The sequence below is a fragment of the Bubalus kerabau genome, chromosome 5 (assembly GCF_029407905.1).
Source record: "Bubalus kerabau isolate K-KA32 ecotype Philippines breed swamp buffalo chromosome 5, PCC_UOA_SB_1v2, whole genome shotgun sequence".
Taxonomy (NCBI): domain Eukaryota; kingdom Metazoa; phylum Chordata; class Mammalia; order Artiodactyla; family Bovidae; genus Bubalus; species Bubalus kerabau.
The window spans coordinates 9,502,071-9,523,118 of NC_073628.1; the positions used below are offsets into that span (position 1 = coordinate 9,502,071).

Sequence of the window (21,048 nt, forward strand, 5' to 3'; positions counted from 1 at the left end):
CTATCCTTTTATCACTATGAAACTGGCCTAGTTACCTCTGGTAATACTCTTTGATTTCAAGTATATATTTTCTCATTTTCATATAGTCATCCAAGTTTCTTATATTTAGCGTTCGCAAGCTATAACTGTCCAATTCTTTACATACTTTATTAAAATGTTTAATGAGATAACTGTAGAGTCACATACAGCAGCAAGAAATAATGTAATGAGAAATTGTCTGCACAGTACCCATTTTACCCCATAGAAATATTTGCAAAAGTATAGTATATATTAGTACTAATTTATTGATAGTGATACAATGCACTAACCTTATTCAGACTTCCCCAGTCAGCTTTACCTGTACATTTGTGTGTGTGTGGCGGGGGGAGGTACTTGGTACCATATAGCTTATCACCTGTTTGGCTTTGTGCATCCACCACCACAGTCAAGATACTAGAGATCCATCTCTACTGATATGCATATATATGTGTCCCTCTTGAGTATATAAATATACTCACCTCACACCTGCTCCTGTCTTTCCCTTTGCTATCTTTGGCAATTACTAATCTGTTTTCCACTTTAAAAATCTGTCATTAAAATATTGTTATATATGAATAAAAATATGGGGAAGTGAAGCCATTAGGATTGTGACATAGGTCATTCCTATCTGAGTCCTTCTCCATAGATTAGCTAGCAACTATCCTCAGACAAGTCATCGCTGTGAACATTCCAGAACTTGAGGACAAAGATGAAGCAATCTCTGAAGGACAAAGAGAGAGAAAAAACACTTAAGAAGAAGGACAAGAGGAGTGACTACACTCTGACCACATTATTCCTCCCCCCAGCCCAACACAGCACCACACCAAGAGGGCCCCCTTGAGCTTACAGTTTCTCTAGCAAGAAAAAAAGGATCCAAGTGGACATTCATCTGCCATAGAATTATGAGATGCTTCCCAGGAGGCCCAGTCAGGTCTGACCTTGTGGGAATCACTAGGGGAATTCCCAGGCTTAATCACTGGGAATCAAATTGAGATGAAGAAGTGGGCAGAGCTCACAGTAACCAGCATTCAAGTTTTGGTGGGCTGCATTTCTGCTTGCCACGGAATCCAAGTAAAGAGCCCAGCCAGTGGTTCTGTTCATCTGCAGAACTGAGCTGGTAGCCAAAGAGCTCAGTTGGAAATTCTACCTTATTTGGATTTCCAGCCTACAAGCCATACTAGGCATGGTGCTGGCTTATGGCCCTGCCTGAGCAGGGAAGCAAATTCACAAGTCTGCCTAACTTCTGAGTATAGCTTCCATTTCCACCCAATCAGGAACCCTGCCCAGAGAAGCCACAGTACCCATCTGTGGACAGGAAGTCAAGCCAGAAGTTCTGCTCTACTTTTAAGAATAATTTCTGAACCCATATAACCAAGCACCTTGAACAGTGATCCTCAGAGCCCAATTATGGTACTACCAAGCTGCAAAGCCTAGAAAACAGCTTCACCTTGTATCACAACCCAGCCTATGACCCTGCCTGATCACTGAACATAGTCTGCAGCCTTATTCATCCCTCTTCCAAAAACCTCACCCAAGTGTAGAACATAGCCTGAAGCCCCACACAACAAGGAAGGTTGTACAGTGACCTTCCCTGCTGAAGCAGACCTTTAAAGTCTAGAAGAGGAGACTGTTTGCTCATAGCATAGATGCCAATACAAGGAATCAAGGATCACAGAAAATCAAATGGACATTAAACCACCAAAGGAATTAAAGCTGCAGGAACTGACCTAAAAGAAATGGAGATCTATTAACTGTTTGACAAAGAATTCAGAATAATCCTTTTTAAAAATTTCAATGAACTACAATAACATACACACAGACAGTTAAACTGAATTACAAAAACAGTGAATGAGCAAAATGAAAAATTCAATATAGAAGTGAGAATAACCCCCAAATAAAAATAAACACATATCCTAGAGCTAAAGAATACAACTGAACTAAAGAATTTAATAGAGACCTTCTATATAAGACTAAACATTGCAGAAGAAAGAAACAGTGAACCAGAAGATGGGTCATTTGAAATTATCCAGTCAGAGGAGAAAAAAAGAAAACAAGAATGAAAAAGAGTGAATAGAAGCCGTGGGACTTATGGGACAGCACAAAGAAAACAATACATGCTTATGAAAATCCAAGAAGGGAAAGAGAAAGGGACAGAAAACTAATTTCAAGAAAAAAATGTCTTAAAAATTCCCAAGCATGGGAAAATAAATGAACATCAGATTCATGGGACCCAGACCCCAAATAAATTAAACCTGAAAGGCATTTACACTGAGACACATATTATTAAATTGTCAGAAGGCAAACACAAAGAAAAAAGTTTGAAAGCACCAGCAGAAAAGTGGCTTTAACTTAAAAGAGAGTTCCCATAACATTATGATCAGATTTTTTTTAATTTTCTTTCCAATTTTTTTGGATCACTTTATTAAGGCAGGATTGATTGGATTTTCAAATGTGAGTCCCCACCTTAGAGAACCAAGCCTGTCAATTTAGCCAGCAATGATTTTTGTCTCCCCCCGCCCCATTAAAAAATGTCATTTCCGATGTTGACAAACTCTGCTGGTGACTTGTCTTCAATGGATCACTTTTTAGACAATGAAATATCAATTCCTTGGCCTCCTGTTGATTCCTCTTTAGTGGCAAACAAAGCTGTCACCGAAAGGCTGCCTGGAGCTGGGTAGCTGACAGGATTTGCCAAGGCTGATGGACACTCAGCTGATTCTTTTCTGTATGCAGATTGTGTGCTGTCATGATAGAATGCAGATTTTTAAAAATTTATTGAAATGTAGTTGATTTACAATGTGGTGTTAATTTCTGTTATACAGCAGAGTGATTCAGCTGTATATATTTTTTCTCATTATGCTTTATTATATGATAATTTATTTTTACATCCAGGTGGGCCATATGCCTTGTGTACTTCCCAGATCCAAGCTGCTCAGGTTTCCAGGTGCTCTGTGAGGGCACAGTCCCAGGTGGGCCATGTGTCTCCTCAGAGGAGCTCGTCTCAGACTGTGACACTCCTGGCAATACAATATAAAGCCCAGAAATAAATCATTTACAAATAGACTCAACTAACATGTGACAAGTGTTAGTTGCTGTCATGTCTGACTCTTTGTGACCCCGTGGACTATAGCCAACCAGGCTCCTCTGTCCGTGGAATTCCCCAGGCAAGAATACTGGAGTGGGTTGCCATTTCCTTCTCCAGGGGATCTTCCCAACCCAGGGATTGAACTCTGCATTGCAAGGAGGAGATGTAAGAGATGAGGATTTGATCCCTGGGTCAGTAAGATCCCTTGGAGGAGGGCAGGCAACCCATTCCACTATTCTTGCCTGGGGAATCCCATGGACAGAGAAGCCTGGTGGGCTAGAGTCTGTAGAGGCACAAAGAGTCAGACACAACTGAAGCGACTTAGCATGCAAGCAATATTTGACAAAGGAGCTGAGAATATTTATTGGAGAAAACATAGTCTCTTCAGTAAATAGTGCTGGAAAACTGGATATTCATGTGTGAAAGAAAGAAACTGGACCCCTCTGTTATAGCACTTACAAAAAATAATACTCAAAATGGGTTAAGAACTTAAACACACAACCTGAAAATGTGTAACTCCTAGAAGAAGACATAGGAGGAAAGCATTTTGACATTGGTCTTGGCAATGAGTTTACTGATGATACCGGACTACAAGCCATATAAGCAAAACTAAACAAGTGGGACTGTATCAAATTAGAAAGCTACTACACATTAAAGAAATGATCCATAAATTAAATAGAAACTGTGGTATGACAGAAAATATTTTCAATTTACACATCTGATAAGAAATTAACATCCAAAATACTTAAGAAACACACATATTTTAATAGCAAAAAAAAAAAAAATCCTACCAATATAAACAAAGCACGTGAATAGACATTTCTCCAAGGGAGATATTCAAAAGGCAAACAGATAAATGAAAGCATTTCAATATCACGAATTAACAGGGAAATGTGAACCCAAACTACAGTGAGATACTACCTCACATCTGTTAAAACGATTATCATATAATCATTAAAGAATAAGTGATAACAAGTGCTGGTAAGCATGAGGACAAAAATGAAAGGCGTGTAGACTGCTGGTGGCAAAGTAAGTTGGAACAACCACTATAGAAAACAATATGGAAAGTCCTCTAAATGCTAATAATATAACTATCATAAGATCTAGCATTCCTACTTCTGGACACAAAATTGAAAGAAATGAAGTCACCGTCTTAAAGAGATATCTGCACCTCATCTCCAGTGTACATTACAGTACTATTTACAATACTCAAGACACGGAAACAGCCTAGCAGTCTGTCAATGGATGGATAAAGAATATGTGCTTTACATATCAAGTTCTCATCACAGAAAATTGTAGCTATGTGAGGTGTTGTATGTGGTAACTAAGGTTATTTTATTAATTATTTCACAATACATACATATATTTAATTATTATGCTGTACATCTTAAACTTACACAATGTTAATGTAAGACATATCTCTTACATTATCTCATGAAGCTGAAAATTGTAATTTTAACCAAATGATAATATTGTGTGTAATATTTTGAAGTTGGCTTTCATACAAATCAACATTATACAGATATTCATTGAATTTGCTATCAATAGCTTATTTCTTTCTGCTGCTGAATACATGAAATGTAGATACGAATGTTAGTTTAATCCATCACCTGATGAAAGCCATCTAGATAGTTTTTCGGTTTTGTATTTGTTTGTTCACAATTGAGATATAATAGATAAATAAAATTTATAAGATTAAGATATACTATGTGTTAATTTAATACATTGTATATTGCAATATGATCACCAACATAGTGTTAATTAACACTTTATTCATGTCACAAAATTATCATTTCCTTTCTGTGGTGAGAACAATTAAGATCTAGGCTGTTACTAAGTTTGAAATTTATAATGTAGTATTATGGACCGGTTGCTCAGTGGTTAAGAACCCATCTGCCAATGCAGGAGACCCAAGAGATGCCAATTTGATCCCTGGGTCGGGAGGATCCCCTGGAGAAGGAATTAGCAACCCACTCCAGTATTCTTGCCTGGGAAATCCCACGTACAGAGGAACCTGGCAGGCTATAGTCCATGGGGTCACAAAGAGTTGGACACAAACACCAATCATGGACTATGAAAATCACTATCTGTGCATTACACCTCCAGAACTTATTTATCTGCTAGTTGCAAGTTTATACCATTAAAATTTTCACGAACTCCCCCAACTTCCAGCCCCAATAACCACCGTTCTACTCCGTTTCCACGAGTTTGACGGGTCTAGATCTGACATCTGTTATATACAGAATGTGTCATTCTCTGACATCTCATTTAGCACAGTGTTTTCAAGGCCCATCCATGTTGTCACTAACAGTAAGATTTCCTTTCCTGGTGGGTAAACAATATTTTATCATATATATTAGATGTATGCAACGGACATGTGTGTGTGTATATATACATGGTTATCCATCACCAAGTGGTTGACATTTAGATGGTTTCCATATCCTGGAGATTGTAAATAGTGCTTCAATAAATGGGAGTGCAGTTATCTTTTTAATTTCCTCTTTTCATTTCCTTTGGATGTATGCCAAGAGCAAGATCACTGGATCATATGGCAATTCTATTTTTAATTTTCAGAGGAAACTCCTTGCTGTTTTCCATAGTGACTGTACTAATTTACATTGCCATGGAGAGTGTACAAAAGTTGGCCCTTGTCCACATCCTCACCAGCACTTACTATCTCATGTCTTCCTGATGATAGCTGTTAACTAAAAATCAAATCAAAGGGGAAATAAAGAATTTTATTTGAGCCAAATAGAGGATTATAATCTCAGAGACAGTCTTTAGAAAGCTGAGAAGTGTTTCACTTGTTAGAAGTCAAAGGCACAGTCCTATACACTTTTGAGACAAAGGATCATACATGAAAATGACACAGACATTTTATGAAGTTCACAAAAAGTATCTAGTTCAGATCTGCACATTTGAAGTGAGAAGCAGGTCTCCATGATTCCTTACAGAATTAGGCAAACAGAAGTTAATCTTCTAAAGGGTTGATGACATTGGAAGGAAAAGAAAAAAGAACACTGATGTTTATGATCAAACAGATTTTATCACCTTTCTGGAGGTCTGGTTAATGTATAATGCAGAAGCACATTGCACTATGGTTTGCAAATATTTTCCCATCTGTACTGTGTAACATTACTTAGCAGTAAACAGGAATACGATAGTGATACAAAGAAAAGCAGGCATGACTTTCATATACACTATACTGAGCAAAAGCCAAATGCAAAAAAAATAATTAGTCTGTAATTATATTTATGTAATATTATAGAATAAGCAAAAGTAATACCTACTGAAATATATAGTGGAGGAGAGATGAGGACTACGGGACAATTCTGACTAAAGAATGAACACAAAAGGTCTTTCTAGGGTGATGGAATTAATCTGCCTGTTTATAGAATTGTGGCTGATACTGATATATGAATTTATCCAAATACACTGAATTTTTTTTCTACTCCATACAATCCTGAACGTGCCCAATCTCATCAAATACATTGAATTTTGAACTTAGAATTCACACATGTGACCATGTGTGAATTTTATCTAATAAGGAACCATGAACAATAATAAAGTGATGTATATTGAAGTAATAACTACAAACATCTAGAGGGTGGTTTCTAATAAAATATTATTCTGGAGGGACAAATATGTGTCTTCTTAGTTACTAGTGTGTTACAGTTTGTAATTTTGATAGTAGTTAATAGCTACTATTATTATTATTTTTAATAATAATTTTTAAAAATACATATACACACGTTTTATATACTTTTTTTTGAAGATAGTGAAGGAAAGGGAAGCCTGACATGCTGCAGGCCATGGAGTTGCAAAAAGGCTATAAAAAGTTAGATAAGGTTAGAGAGGTAAAGAGACAGAGGAGGCTAGATCTAATATTGAAGGTAAGAGTGTTGAATTTCATTCTGCATGAGATGGAAGCCACAAGAGATATTTGAGCTGAGATCTGGCATCACATGAAAAATTTTAAAAGACTTCATTGAAAAATGAAGTGTGAATTGGAGAAGGGAGAATAGTCCAGATGAGAAATGAGAGTGAATTAGACTTGATAAGTAATAGTGCAGGTCGTTAAGGGCAGTCAGATTTTGAATGCCACTTGAAGAAGGTGGCTCAGACAGTAAAGAATCTGCCTGGAATGTGGGAGACCCAGGCTTGATTCCTAGGTTGGGAAGATACCCTGGAGAAGGGAATGGCAACCCACTCCAGTATTTTTCCCTGGAGAATCCCATGGACAGAGTAGCTTGGCGGGCTACGGTCCACGGGGTCACAAAAGAATCAGACATGACTGAGCAATGAACACACAAACATTTGGATGTGAAAATACAGAAAATATTAGGATTTTAAGAAATTTGGTGGGGCCGAATGTATTATGTGTATGTCTGTGTGCTCAGTAGCTCAGTCGTGTCCTACTCTTTGCAAACCCATGGACTGTAGCTTGCCAGGCTCCTATGTCCATGGAATTCTCCAGGCAAGAATACTAGAATGGTTTGCCATTTCCTTCTTCAGGGGATCTTCCAGGGGAGGGAGTCAAAAGGGGTGGCCTTACAGATGTCTCCTGCCACCTGCTGACACCCAGGCATTATGAGACTTTACACTGGGCTTCCAGGGAAGGGAGGGCTGGAACTTGGCTCAAGCAGAAACCAGACCAGACCAGAACAGAATCAGAATTAGTTCTCTGACAACCAAAGGTGATCAGGCTCTGACCTTCATCTCAGGCTGAGGCCCTTTGACCAGACTCGTGGGTCCAGGACCAGGGCACTAGAAAAAATGGTAGGATAGAAAGGATTAAGAAGATGAAAGAGAGAAGGAAGGGGAGAAAGATCAGTAAAGCCTCTTGTTCCTTACCCAATCAGGGCACTCTAGGGAGTCATCTCCATTAGGAGGAGACCAAGGACAAAAGGATCCCAGTTGCATCCACTGGGCCTGGTCTATGGGCAGGTAAGCCCATTGTTGAGTATCCCAAGTGGTTAGGATGTCAGTTGCAGGAAAGAAGAGTCCCCACCTGAGTCACCATTTGCTGTAGGAAGGGGAACCCCTTTTCCAGGGCCCGAAAGTAGGCTCTTATCTAACACTTGGAAATGAATTGTCTAAGGAGACACACAAACTGACAAAGCAAGAGGCTCTGTTGGGAAGGGGCAGCCGGGGGGAGAGTGGTATGATAAGGGAACCCAGGAGAACTGCTCTATGGAATGCATTTTGTCTGTGTGTTAGTTGCTTAGTCATGTCCAACTCTTTGGGACCCCATGGACTGTGGCCCACCAGGCTCTTCTGTCCATGGGATTCCCAGGCAAGAATACTGGAGTGAGTTGCCATTTCCTTCTCCAGGGGAACTTCCTGACCCAGGGATTGAACTCAGATCTCCTGCATTGCAGGCAGATTCTTTACCATCTGAGCTATAGGGAAGTCCTCCTGGGACTGAATAATTGAATGTATTATAGGAATGGTTAAAAATATAAATAGATGAGAAGAAAATGAGAAAGAACTTTTTTCTGTGAAAGAAATCCTGCCTAAGGACAGTCTTTGGATTCAACCTTCTGTTATCTTAAAATGTTAATTATGGGAGTAGACCTGGTCTTTACAAGGATGTATGTTGCCTGAGGACAGTGTTATCTTAAAATGTAAATTATGGGAGTAGGTCTGATGAGGTCTTTACACCCTCCAGACATTCTTTGGATTATATAACCTCATTGTTAACACTAGCAAGCGGGTACTCTTTCTGCCCCCTTCGATGCCTATGTCAGAAGCTTTCTCTATCTCCTTTATACTTTAATAAAACTTTATTACACACACACACACAAAAAAGAAATCAGAGAATAAGGCAGTAGCTGAAGAAGGAAGTGGGTTCATCAGAAGTTTATTCTGTTTTCTGTTTAAATTGGAATACCTCACTCCCTGTTTGTACATCAGGAGCCTGATAATTCTTAGATAAAGCTTATCTCATGATACAGAATTCTTCTATGTCCTGTATTTCCTCTGATTCCACTGATTTAGTAGAATATGTCTTTAGGATGAAGGCAGCATCTTTCTGGGGCATCTTTCTTGGGAAGCATTTTGAGGAGGCCTCAATTTTCAGAGCAGTCTTGCCTAATAGAAGTTTCTTATATTGTCTAGGTGCAGTCTGTCTCCACTAAGCAAACATAGATATGAACTCTGGTTTTGCCCCTTTATGCTGTTGAAGGCTTTCAATGAGATCAAATCAATGAAGTGAGCTGTAGCATATCAATGAAAAGGTCTTTTTGCATGTGTGGTAAGGTACTTTGATACTTTCCTCTTTATCTTTTTGTATCAACTGTCAGGTTTTCCTTTCTGATTACCGTAATTCTTGCATAAAATTTTTTCGAGTTTGGACAGTTTATTTTAACCTGATAACAATTAATTTGAATTGCATGCAAAAACTCTATGAATTTACTTGCCACAAACACATAGGCATGTGCTATTGGTGTCCGAATGTACATTTTCTTATTCTATATTTATAAAAAATTTATGGTCATGAATTTTTAATACTTTTGTATTTAACTTTTATGTCGAGGCTGAAAGGTAATTTACATACCACCATCCCAGTGTTATATTATTACTTGTCTTTACATTTACCTTTACCAGTGAGACTTGTCCTTTCTTATGTGTCTGTGTTGCTGCTTAGCATTATTTCTTTGCAACTTGAAGAGCTACCTGAACTTCTCTGAAACGATTATTTCGAATTCTTTGTCAGGCAGTTCATAGATATTCATTTCTTTAGGGTCAGTTCCTGGAGCTGTATTTTGTTTCTTTGGTTGTATCATATTTCTCCAAGTCTTCATGATCCTTGTAACCTTGTATTTTTGAAGAAGCAGTCACCCTTTCCAGTCATTAGACTGGCTTTGGCAGGGAAAGTTTTACACCAGTCACCTTGGCCAGAAACTCTGGACAGGCCAGTTGTCAGGGACCCTGGGTGGGCTGCCTGGTGAGGTCCACGGGCAGAGCCTGATGTCAGAATCCACAGACAGGCTTTCTCTTTCTTTCTGCCATGAAAGGACTTTTAGGCCAAAGGGATTTTTCTCAGCCCTGCTTGTGCTTTGTTGAGAGGAGAGTGACAGGAGGAAAGTGAAGCTTTTCTCCTTTCAAATGAGTCTTTTCTCATTTTTGTGCTGCACCAGGCTGATGAAACCTCTTGCCTGAATTCCGAGTATCTTAAAAAGGAACTTTCATCCATGGCTTTCATCCATGGGCAGTTGTTAAATTGGTGTTTCCATGGAATAGGAATGCTGGGGCATCCTCTTCTGCCATCTTTCTGATGCTGATCTTTTTTATCGTTTGGTCTTTCATGCCATGTTTAAGAAACCATTGACTAACCAAAATCATGAATATGTAATCCTATATTTTATTCTGAAAATTCACAGTCTTAGTTCTTATATTCAAGTCCAGGATTCATTTTGAAATTTGTTTGTTTATGGTCTTGTCTGACTCTTTGTGACTCCATGTACTATAGCCCACCACACTCTTCTGTCCACGGGATTTTCCAGGCAAGAATACTGGAGTGGGTAGCCATTCCCTTCTCCAGGAGATCTTCCTAATCCAGGAATCGAATCCCAGTCTCCCGCACTGCAGGCAGATTCCTTACCATTTGAGCCACCCAGAAAGCCCCATGGTATATGATAGAGGTCCTAAAACCTTATGTGTATGTATATCTTTTTCTTTAAGCATTATCTATGAAAAGTGCCTTTCTCTCACTGATTTTTCTGGTCCCCTTCATTAAAAATCAGTTGGCCATAACTTTAGGGTTTATTTCTGTTCTTTCAATTTTATTCCTTTATGTCAAATTCTGTTCTAATGCCTGAATCACACTGTACTATCAGTTCAGTTCAGTCGCTCATTCGTGTTCGACTCTGCGACCCCATGAATTACAGCATGCCAGGCCTCCCTGTCCATCACCAACTCCCAGAGTTCACCCAAACTCATGTCCATCGAGTCGGTGATGCCATCCAGCCATCTCATCCTCTGTCGTCCCCTTCTCCTTCTGCCCCCAATCCCTCCCACCATCAGAGTCTTTTCCAATGAGTCAACTCTTCTCATCAGGTGGCCAAAGTATTGGAGTTTCAGCTTTAGCATCAGTCCTTCCATTGAACACCCAGGACTGATCTCTTTTAGAATGGACTGGTTAGATCTCCTTGCAGTCCAAGGGACTCTCATGAGTCTTCTCCAACACCACAGTTCAAAAGCATCAATTCTTTGATCCTCAGCTTTCTTTACAGTCCAACTCTCACATCCATACATGACCACTGGAAAAACCATAGCCTTGATGAGACGGACCTTTGTTGGCAAAGTAATGTCTCTGCTTTTTAATATGCTATCTAGGTTGGTCATAACTTTCCTTCCAAAGAGTAAGCGTCTTTTAATTTCATGGCTGCAATCACCATCTGCAGGGATTTGGGAGCCCCCAAAATAAAGTCTGACACTGTTTCCACTGTTTCCACTTCATTTCCCATGAAGTGATGGGACAAGATGCTATGATCTTAGTTTCTGAATGTTGAGCTTTAAGCCAGCTTTTTCACTCTCCACTTTCACTTTCATCAAGAGGCTTTTTAGTTCCTCTTCACTTTCTGCCATAAGGGTGGTGTCATCTGCATATCTGAGGTTATTGATATTTCTCCCAGCAATCTTGATTCCAGCTTGTGCTTCTTCCAGTCCAGCGTTTCTCATGATGTACCCTGCATATAAGTTAACTAAGCAGGGTGACAGTATACAGCCTTGATGTACTCCTTTTCATATTTGGATCCAGTCTGCTATTCCATGTCCAGTTCTAACTGTTGCTTTCTGACCTGCATACATGTTTCTCAAGAGGCAGGTCAGATGGTCTGGTATTCCCATCTCTTTCAGAATTTTCCACAATTTATTGTGATCCACACAGTCAGAGGCTTTGGCATAGTCAATCAAGCAGAAATAGATGTTTTTCTGGACTCTCTTGTTTTTTTTCCATGATCCAGGAGATGTTGGCAATTTAATCTCTGGTTCCTCTGCCTTTTCTAAATCGAGGTTGAACATCTGAAAGTTCACGGTTCACGTATTGCTGAAGCCTGGCTTGGGAAATTTCGAACATTACTTTACTAGTGTGTGAGATGAGTGCAAGTGTGCGGTAGTTGGAGCATTCTTTGGCATTGCCTTTCTTTGGGATTGGAATGAAAACTGGCCTTTTCCGGTCCTGTGGCCACTGCTGAGTTTTCCAAATTTGCTGGCATATTGAGTGCAGCACTTTCACAGCATCATCTTTTAGCATTTGAAATAGTTCAACTGGAATTCCATCACCTCCACTAGCTTTGTTCGTAGTGATGCTTTATAAGGCCCACTTGACTTCACATTCCAGGATATCTGGCTCTAGGTGCGTGATCACACCATCCTGATTATCTGGATTGTGAAGATCTTTTTGTACAGTTCCTTTGTGTATTCTTGCCACCTCGTCTTAATATCTTCTGCTTCTGTTAGGTCCATACCATTTCTGTCCTTTATCGAGCCCATCTTTGCATGAAATGTTCCCTTGGTATCTCTAATTTTCTTGAAAAGATCTCTAGTCTTTCCCATTCTGTTGTTTTCCTCTATTTCTTTGCACTGATCACTGAGGAAGGCTTTTTTTTAATCTCTTCTTGCTATTCTTTGGAACTCTGCATTCAGATGGAGATTGCTTATATCTTTCCTTTTCTCCTTTGCTTTTCACTTCTCTTCTTTTCACAGCTATTGTTAAGGCCTCCCCAGACACCCACACAGCCACTGCTCCTTGGACATGGGGTTGCTCCTCTCAACACTGTACTATAGCTTTGCAGTAATCCTTGAAATTGAAAAGTGGAAGTCCTCTAAGTTTTTCTTTTCCAATATTGTTTTGGCTAATATGTGCCCTTGAATCCATATTAATATTAATAACAAAGATATTACAAATTGACAATTAGTGATATAATTGACAATTAAAGTAATTTTCTGCCCCAAAAATTCAGCTGAGATTTGGATAGAAATTGTGTTGAAGCTATAGATCAACTTGAGAAGCATTGCTTTATTGACAACACTAAGCTTTCTGATACAAGACTGAGAGCTATCTTTCCATTTATATATTAGGGATCTTTATTTTCTCAGAACACTATTTTTGGTTTATAGTTGACAATTCTTACACTCCTATTAATTTGTTAACAGAAAATACATATTATAAAACAATGTTTGCTTCATGATGAGAGTAGAAGACTAACACTATGAGTCACTTAAAAAGTTCTGGAGCTCAGTCATAGAAATGGGATGAGCAGCTTTTGTATCACTCTGGGAGCACACCCTCCTGAGACACCCCATGCTCCTGCAGGACATGTGGGGCATAGCACACATGGGGAGCGTGTGGCTCAGGTCCTGCTGGAAGCTCAGGGAGCCTGCATGGTCTACCCAAGATGCTCTGGCCACGATGATCAAAGAGAAAAACCTGGGGTCAGAAGGGAATTTGTTCCTGGAGGGGCCAGGAAGGCTATAGCCTTGCCCCTCTCTATTCTGGAGTGTAGAAGAGTCTCCTGGGCTGATGGTCCTGGTTGAGAGGATGGTGCCCAGTGGCCTTATGCTGGGTTTGTTCCCCAGGTGTCTGTGCCAAGGAAAAGCTGAAACTTTTTCTAACATGGCCTGCCACTTCTCACTGGTGAGGCTGAAGTACCAAATGTATGTGTGGTCTCAGCATGTGAGGGCTGCTGGCTGAAATTTTTGTACTTTGCGTCCTGTCCATACTGGAGGAAGTGACCAGGGTTAGCACCTTAAGCAGCAGCTCTGAGCTACAGAAGAAGAGCAAGATGCTGTTCATGATGCTTCCAGGAGGATCACAGAGGTCTGCAGCAGCAGGTAATAGGAGGCCACCATGGTGGACAAGAAGGTCAAGACCACATTAATACCATGTGGCATCTTGCATTGGCAGAGACTTCCCTTTATACCAAAAAGTAGTCGAATTACTTCAGTTCCAAGATACAGGAAGAGCATCATCACATCCGGTACTAGGTTGGCTGTTGGAAATGGGAGCAGGAGATCTTTATACAGAAATACAAAGAGTTCTGGCAGGAAATAGGTAGCACAATACCATCCATTCAGAAAGGACAGGATTCCCAGGAGGGTGGAGGGCAATCATTTACCTCCACAATCTCACCTCATGGTACCATCTTCAGACTTCATCTATTAATTTTTTCTGTGTATTTTGTTCTCTGTGTTACTCTTTTAAATAGATTTTTATAAGATTGTTTTTGGATTGTCTATTGCTAGTGTGGGTCAGATGGTAAATAATCTGTCTGCAATGTGGGAGGCCTGGGTTTGATCCCTGGATTGGGAAGATCCCTTGGAGGGGGGCATGGCAACCCACTCCAGCATTCTTGCCTGGAGAATCCCCATGGACAGAGGAGCCTGGCAGGCTACAGTCTATGGAGTCACAAAGAGTTGGACATGACTGAGCAACTAAGCATAGCACACACATTGCTAGTGTAGAGAAATACAACTGAGTTTTACAATTTATTTAGTATTCTTCAAAGTTGGTAAACTCATTTGTTACTTCTGATGGATATTTAGTGGATCCTTGGGAATTTCTACATACAAAATTATGTCATCTACAGATAAAGACAGTTGTATTTTTTATTTTCCAATATATATATATATATCTTGTATTTATTTTCCTTCCCTTAGTTACCCTCACTAAAACTTTGAATATATTGTTGAATATACATGGTGATAGTTGACATCATTATATTTTTCCTGGATTTATGGTGAAGAAATCAGTTTTTCACCATTTAGGATGAGAATTTTTGTAGGTTCTTTATATTTTCTCCTAATTAGGGGTTATAGTTGATACACTCCATAATTGTACATCTTGTGGAGATTGTACATATGCATACACTTACAATACCATCACTACACTAAGGAACGAACCATACTATCTCCAGAAATTCCCTTCTGTTCTTTTGTAATCTTTTTAAATGAACACAACATAAGATCCATCCCTTTAACATACCATAAAATGCACAATACAATGTTGCTAACTAACTAACTATATATATATATATATATATATATATATATATCATCTTGATTTAAAAACTTTATACTCATTGGAAAATAATTTTCAACTTGCCCTATCCCTTTAGCTCCTGACAACTACCTTTCATTGTACTCTCTTCTTTTATGAATTTGACTATTTTAAAACCTTGTATAAGTAGAATTATGCTGTATTTGTCCTTCAGTAATCAGATTATTTCAGGTATCATAATGTCTATATGCTTATACACATTGTCCCAATGGCAGGATTTACTTCTTTGTTATGCACAAATAACATTGCATCTTAAGCAAGACTTAAACACAGACTTGGGACTCTAAAAATCTTAAGAAGAAAAAGATAGGGAAGTGGGGTGGTCCTAAGATGGTGGAAGAATAGGACGGGGAGACCACTTTCTCCCCCACAAATTCATCAAAAGAACATTTAAACACTGAGTGAATTCCACAAAACAACTTCTGAATGCCAGCAGAGGACATCAGGCACCCAGAAAAGCAGCCCATTGTCTTCGAAAGAAGGTAGGAAAAAATAAAAAAGAGACAAAAGAGGTAGGGACGGAGCTCCATCCCAGGAAGGGAGTCTTAAAAAGAGAGAATCTTCAAACCACCAGGAAACACTCTCACTGCCGAGTCTGTGGCAAGCCATGGAAGCACAGAGGGCAACATAACAGGGAGGAAATATAAATAAATAATTAAAACCCACAGATTACAAGCCCAATGGTAACTCCCTCAGCAGAGAAGCAGCGCAGATGCCTGCACCCACCACTAGCAAGTGGGGGCTGGACAGGGAGGCACCAGCTGCATTGCTTAGAGTAAGGACCAGGCCTGAATGCCCCGAGGGCAGTCTGAGCGAACTAACTTGGGCTAGCAAACCAGACCGCGGGATAGCTACCATGCGCAAAGCCCTAACCTAAAACACCGCCAGGCCCGTGCACAGAACAAAAGACTGAACAGAACTGCTGCTGTCCATGTCTGACTTCACTTCAGTCGTGTCCGACTCTGTGCGACCCCATAGACTGCAGCCCACCAGGCTCCCCCGTCCCTGGGATTCTCCAGGCAAGAACACTGGAGTGGGTTGACATTTCCTTCTCCAATGCATGAAAGTGAAAAGTGAAAGTGAAGTCGCTCAGTCGTGTCTGACCCTCAGCGACCCCATGGACTGCAGCCTACCAGGCTCCTCTGTCCATGGGATTTTCCAGGCAAGAGTACTGGAGTGGGGTGCCATCGCCAGCTGCAGACCATCCCCCTCCAGTGACAGGCAGCCAGAGCCGGAAGGGGGCAATCACAGCCTCAGAGAGACATTATCTACCAAACTGCAAGCAGGCTTCTTTCCTAACTAAGACTTCTTGTCCTGGACATCAGCCTGCGAAGGTGCGCCGATTGTACACACAGAAAACCAAGCTGCAGGGATGGGGGAGGTGATAAGTTGCAGCAACCGGGCTCGCCAAACACCTCATCACCTGAGCTGCTCAGACCTGGGAAGGGCACAAAACGCAGGCCCAATCAAGTCTGCGCCTCTGAGGACTACCTGAGTGCCTGAACCTGAGCGGCTTAGACCTGGGAGGTGCATGCAGCCCAGGGCCGGCCTTGGACGGTTCCCGGTGGAGCAACCTAGAGCCTGAGCAGTGTGGGCAGGGATGGCACACGCGCCGTGAGTGGGGGCAGGCCCAGTGTGGCTGAGATACAGAGAGCACATGCCAGTGTTATTTGTTTGCAGTGTCCCTCCCTCCCCACAGCGCGACTGAACAAGTGAGCCTAAAAAAAATGTCCACCACTGCCCCCTTGTGTCAGGGTGGAAATCAGACACTGAAGAGACCAGCAAACAAAAGAAGCTAAAACAGAGGAAACCACCTTGGCAGTGACAGATGCAATAGATTAAAACCCTGTAGTTAGTCCCGACTACATAGGAAGGGGCTTATAGATCTTGAGAAATATAAGCCAGACCAAGGAACTATCCTAAAATGAACTGATCCCACACTGCCGACAAAGACAGCAGAGAAAATCCTAGATATATTTTACTATTTTTACGACCATTCTTTTTTTTTTAATTTTTTTAAAATTTTAAGTCCTCTATTACTCCTTTAATTTTCACTTTTATAACCTACTATTACTTTGCAAAAAAAAATACCCTATTTTTTAAAGCAAACTTCATATATATATATATTTTATGATTTTTGTGACTTTTTTTTCTTCTTTTCTTTAATATTGTATTTTTGAAAATTCAACCTCTACTCTAGAGTTTTAATCTTTGCTTTTTGGTATTTGTTATCAATTTTGTACCTTTAAGAACCCAATCTTCAGTACCCATTTTTACTTGGAAGCAAGATTACTGGCTTGACTGCTCTCTCCCCCTTTGGACTCTCCTTTTTCTCCACCAGGTCGCCTCTGTCCCCTGCTCCCCCCTTTCTCTTCTCTACCCAATTCTGTGAATCTCTGTGTGTTCCAAATGGTGGAGAACACTTAGGGAACTGATTACTGTAAGGATCTGTCTCTCTCCTTTTGATTCCCCCCTTTTATCCTCCTGGCCACCTCTGTCTCCTTCCTCCCTCTTCTCTTCTCTGTATAACTCTGTGAACATCTCTGAGTGGTCCAGACTGTGGAGCACACATAAGGAAGTGATTATTGGCTAGCTTGCTCTCTCCTCTTTTGATTCCACCCCATCTCATTCAGGTCACCTCTAACACCCTCCTCCCTCTTCTCTTCTCCATGTAACTCTGTGAACCTCTCTGGGTGTCACTCACTGTGGAGAAACTTTTAATCTTTAACCTTGATGTTTTATCAATGGTGCTATATAGAAGGAGAAGTCTTGAGACTACTGTAAAAATAAGACTGAAAACCAGAAGCAGGAGGCTTAAGTCCAAATCCTGAGAACTGACTCCAGGGAACATTAATCGACAAGAGCTCATTAAACACCTCCATACCTACACTGAAGCCAAGCACCACCCAAGGGCCAACAAGTTCCAGAGCAAGACATACCATGCAAGTTCTCCAGCAACACAGGAACACAGCCCTGAGCTTCAACATACAGGCTGCCCAAAGTTACTCCAAACCCACTGACATCTCATAACACATTACTGTACACTTCATTGCACTCCAGAGAGAAGAAATCTAGCTCCACCCACCAAAACACCGACACAAGTTTCCCTAACCAAGAAACCTTGACAAGCCACCCATACAACCCCACCCACAGCAAGGAAACTCCACAATAAAGAGAACTCCACAAACTGCCAGAATACAGAAAGGCCACCCCAAACTCAGCAATATAAACAAGATGAAGAGGCAGAGAAATACCCAGCATGCAAAGGAACAGGATAAATGTCCCCCAAACCAAACAAAAGAGGAAGAGATAAGGAATCTACCTGATAAAGAATTCCGAATAATGATAGTGAAAATGATCCAAAACCTTGAAATCAAAATGGAATCACAGATAAATAGCCTAGAGACAAGGATTGAGAAGATGAAAGGAAGGTTTAACAAGGACCTAGAAGAAATAAAAAAGAATCAGTATATAATGAATAATGCAATAAATGAGATCAAAAACACTCTGGAGGCAACAAATAGTAAAATAACGGAGGCAGAAGATAGGATTAGTGAAGTAGGAGATAGAATGGTAGAAATAAATGAATCAGAGAGGAAAAAAGAAAAACGAATTAAAAGAAATGAGGACAATCTCAGAGACCTTCAGGACAATATTAAACACCCCAACATTCGAATCATAGGAGTCCCAGAAGAAGAAGACAAAAAGAAAGACCATGAGAAAATACTTGAGGAGATAATAGTTGAAAACTTCCCTAAAGTGGGGAAGGAAATAATCACCCAAGTCCAAGAAACCCAGAGAGTCCCAAACAGGATAAACCCAAGGCAAAACACCCCAAGACACATATTAATCAAATTAACAAAGATCAAACACAAAGAACAAATATTAAAAACAGCAAGGGAAAAACAAAAAATAACACACAAGGGGATTCCCATAAGGATAACAGCTGATCTTTCAATAGAAACTCTTCAAGCCAGGAGGGAATGGCAAGACACACTTAAGGTGATGAAGGAAAATAACCTACAGCCCAGATTACTGTACCCAGCAAGGACCTCATTAAAATATGAAGGAGAAATCAAAAGCTTTACAGACAAGCAAAAGCTGAGAGAACTCAGCACCTCCAAATCAGCTCTCCAACAAATGCTAAAGGATCTTCTCTAGACAGGAAACATAGAAAGGGTGTATAAACTCGAACCCCAAACAATAAAGTAAATGGCAATGGGATCATACTTATCAACAATTACCTTAAACATGAATGGGTTGAATGCCCCAACCAAAAGACAAAGACTGGCTGAATGGATACAAAAACAAGACCCTTATATATGTTGTCTACAAGAGATCCACCTCAAAACAGGGGACACATACAGACTGAAAGTGAAGGGCTGGAAAAAGATATTCCATGCAAATAGAGACCAAAAGAAAGCAGGAGTAGCAATACTCATATCAGATAAAATAGACTTTAAAACAAAAGCTGTGAAAAGAGACAAAGAAGGACACTATATAATGATCAAAGGATCAATCCAAGAAGAAGATATAACAATTATAAATATATATGCACCCAACATAGAAGAACTGCAATATGTAAGACAAATGCTAACAAGTATGAAAGGGGAAATTAACAGTAACACAATAATAGTGGGAGACTTTAATACCCCACTCACACCTATGGATAGATCAACTAAACAGAAAATTAACAAGGAAACACAAACTTTAAATGATACAATAGACCAGTTAGACCTAATTGATATCTATAGGACATTTCACCCCCAAACAATGAATTTCACCTTTTTCTCAAGCATACACGGAACCTTCTCCAGGATAGATCACATCCTGAGCCATAAATCTAGCCTTGGTAAATTAAAAAAAATTTGAAATCATTCCAAGCATCTTTTCTGACCACAATGCAGTAAGATTAGATCTCAATTACAGGAGAAAAACTATTAAAAATGCCAACATATGGAGGCTGAATAACCAACAAATCACAGAAGAAATAAAAAAGAAATCAAAATTTGCATAGAAACGAATGAAAATGAAAACACAACAATCCGAAACCTGTGGGAAACTGTAAAAACAGTGCTAAGGGGAAAGTTCATAGCAATACAGGCATACCTCAAGAAACAAGAAATAAGTCAAATAAATAACCTAGGTCTACATCTAAAGCAACTAGAAAAGGAAGAAATAAAGAATCCCAGGAAAGAAATATTAAAAATTAGGGCATAAATAAATGCAAAAGAAACAAAAGAGACCATAGCAAAAATCAACAAAGCCAAAAGCCGGTTCTTTGAAAGGATAAATAAAATTGACAAATCATTAGCCAGACTCATCAAGAAACAAAGGGAGAAAAATCAAATCAATAAAATTAGAAATGAAAATGGAGAGATCACAACAGACAACACAGAAATACAAAGGATCATAAGAGACTACTACCAGCAATTATATGCCAATAAAATGGACAACATGGAAGAAATGGACAAATTCTTAGAAAAGTATAACTTTCCAAAACTGGACCAGGAAGAAATACAAAATCTTAACAGACCCATCACAAGCACGGAAATTGAAACTGTAATCAGAAATCTTGCAGCAAACAAAAGCCCAGGTCCAGAAGGCTTCACAGCTGAATTCTACCAAAAATTTAGAGAAGAACTAACACCTATCCTATTCAAACTCTTCCAGAAAATTGCAGAGGAAGGTAAACTTCCAAACTCATGCTATGAGGCCACCATCACCCTAATACCAAAACCTGACAAAGATGCCACAAAAAAAGACAACTACAGGCCAATATCACTGATGAACATAGATGCAAAAATCCTTAACAAAATTCTAGCAATCAGAATCCAACAACACATTAAAAAGATCATACACCATGACCAAGTGGGCTTTA

General features: G+C 39.8%; 1 pseudogene; it reads right to left on the reverse strand.

The window, feature by feature from the left end:
* Positions 1 to 12,882: 12,882 nt before the first annotated feature.
* On the reverse strand, positions 12,883 to 14,647 carry LOC129653609 (transmembrane protein 216-like; annotated as a pseudogene).
* Between the last annotated feature and the right edge of the window lie 6,401 nt (positions 14,648 to 21,048).